This window comes from Lupinus angustifolius, unplaced genomic scaffold (genome assembly GCF_001865875.1).
Source record: "Lupinus angustifolius cultivar Tanjil unplaced genomic scaffold, LupAngTanjil_v1.0 Scaffold_156_4, whole genome shotgun sequence".
NCBI lineage: Eukaryota > Viridiplantae > Streptophyta > Magnoliopsida > Fabales > Fabaceae > Lupinus > Lupinus angustifolius.
In genome coordinates, this window is record NW_017726078.1 from 149,526 (window position 1) to 152,243 (window position 2,718).

Consider the following 2,718-nt stretch of genomic DNA (forward strand, 5'->3'; position numbering starts at 1 on the left):
CAACATGCAAGTTATGGCTTCAGTTCTGAAAACGCAGTTTATAAAGAATCACTTCAGCATCCCAGTTAATCGATTAAGATCTTGGTTAATCGATTAACGTGTTTAAAAAACGTAAGTTTACGGACAAACTTAGTGTCTATTTTGACTAGAAATAATATTTTGAAGCCAATGGCGAAATCGGAATTCGATTCTGAGTTACGAAACTCAAAAACTGGGCGAAAACTCGATAAAACGACCCGAAATCGTCTCGGAAACTTTTATTCTCCAAAAATCTTGAAAAAATAGGGCAAGCAATAAAATCATAATACAATACTAAAACTAAACTGAGGTTTAGCCTAAAATATTACTGATTAATTTCTATAATTAATCAATTAATACTAATTACTTAATTAAAAGTGCTCTGAAAAACATGATGTTACACAAGTTTCTGATTGATTTATTTAATGACAGGTCAATTCTTTGCTCGCCATCTCGGCTTTGCTGAAATAAATTCCAAAGCCGGTATAATGGTTTCAAGAATATTCCAGTTACAACTTACTTCTTAATAATTATGTGAATGAGTTATTCCTTCTTTGCCCCATATCGGCTTTGTTAGAATAAATTCTAACGTCGGTACAATGGTATCGAAGCAATCCCCTATTACATAATTATTAAGTACCTTTGAATACCATCTCGGTTTTGTGGAATAAATTCCAACACCGGTTTAATGGTATTCTAATGTACAAAAGTGATGAATAGTTAGTTGTTAGAAACAAATAAATAAATAAAGAACAAAAGAATAATAAAGTTAAGTGACCTTTATTTATTTACTCCATTCCGGGTTTCTTTTATTAACAAACCAAACTTCTTCCTTAAGGAAGGTTGATATTAACGAATAAATGAATTGCGGAATGTAAAGCTGCCTGCTTGAGCAGCTTTGATCGTGCTGAGTAAGACGTGACTTGGTGCTTGCTGACCTGGTCAGGTGTCTGGTTCACCGCTGAGCTGCCTGCTTGAGCAGCTTGGGCGTGTGCCAGGCTTGTGTCTGACCGTGTGATAAGTGCCAAACATACCTAAATTTCATACACTTTTATGACACTTATCTTAAGCATAATTGAGAAAAACCAACTTAAAACAATACTTTTTGGATAAAATATCACAATCTTGTATATTTGTGTTTGTATTTTTCTTTATTGTGTTTTATAGGATTTAGAAAGAAAAAGAGAAGAGAAAAAAGACTCATGGTCAAAAAGAAAAAGAAGTCAAAATCAAGATGCTCAAGCAGGCATCTGAGCGTGGCCCAAGCCACGCTAAGCTGACCTGGACACCAGCCTGACCTGGACCAAGCTGCTCAAGCAAGTAACTGAGCGGACCTGCTTGGCCGCTTAACCTAGCAGCAGACTAGTCTTGACATGGTCAGAACTCAAGCTTGACACGGTCAGACACGAGCTTGGCACATACCCAAGCTGCTCAACAAACAGCTTAGCGATGCAACCAAGTAGCTCAGCGGAGAACCAAACTCCTGCCCAGATCAGCAAGCACCAGGCCACGTCCCAGTCAGCACGGTCAAAGCTGCTGAACAAGCAGCTTAGCGGTGCAACAGGTGTGCTAAGCGGTGTGCACCCAGACTGGACTTAGCTATCAAGTAAACCATGAAGTCACCAATGACCTAACCTCAAGTAACCCACCATAGGCTTTCCAGAGTAGCTCACCATAGTTGGTTACATAGCTCACAACTAGCTTTGATGAGTTAAGCATAAGGAGGTGACAAAGCTGCTTGATCAAGGGACCAAACTCATGCTGAACGGTTTGGTCAGCTGCTTAACGGGGCTGATAAGCAGCTTAGCAGCCCCAGAAGAATTTCTATAAATAGGGCACTTTCCATTCGCACAAAAGATATATCTCTCACATGTTGCCTAGAAATTCTTCTCTGAAGTTCTCTCTTCTTGTTCTTAGCTATTAGGAACATTATTTAAGTAAGTTTTGTAATTTTAGTTTATCATTCAAGAGGAGAAAAGGATAAGGCAAATGAGATGCAAAAATCAATTTTGTAATCTCATTTGGAACTCAAAGCATCCAATCCTTGGATGGATGGCTCATGCTCCTAACAATTTCATTTGAATATGGTTATGTATTTCTACTCCTTCTTATATTCTAAATGATTTGAATTTTAATCGTTCAAGTTGGTGCTTTGATTAATTTTATTTGTTTTGGAAATTCTTAATGCTATTTTTAGATTGATCACCTAAAAATTGATTTCAAGCCATAAAATTATTTGTCTCAAACACTTAACAAATAAACGAAGAAGTAGTTGTACTACTTAGTTTATTTGCCAAGTTAAACATACTTTTCTTAAGATCTTATATTCATTACTACTTCAATATTAGAGTAGCCAAGATTAGAGTGTGACAACCTAATAGAATGAATCATATGAATATGTCAATACACAAATAATGACGGAACATATTTTGCTTGTTTTTGATTTGATATGCACATAATCACTTAACAAGAAACATAAACTAAGTATTAACAAATTCTTAAGGAGACAAGATCATTTTGAATGATGAAAGTATTTCTCAACTTCTTATGTATTTGAACTACTTAGACAAGTTCTTATGTTTTACTTTGATTAACTCCAAACACCAAGGTCTGAAATCCTCCTTTTAGTGTATGACCTAAAATGGTAGAATGATGATCACTTATATTCACTACTAAACAATACTACATCCACAAAGAGAC

The 2,718-nt window shown here is 35.9% G+C and overlaps 1 pseudogene; it reads left to right on the forward strand.

Moving 5' to 3' along the window:
* Positions 1-2,718, forward strand: part of LOC109340289 — a 22,727-nt pseudogene that overhangs the window by 13,344 nt on the left and 6,665 nt on the right.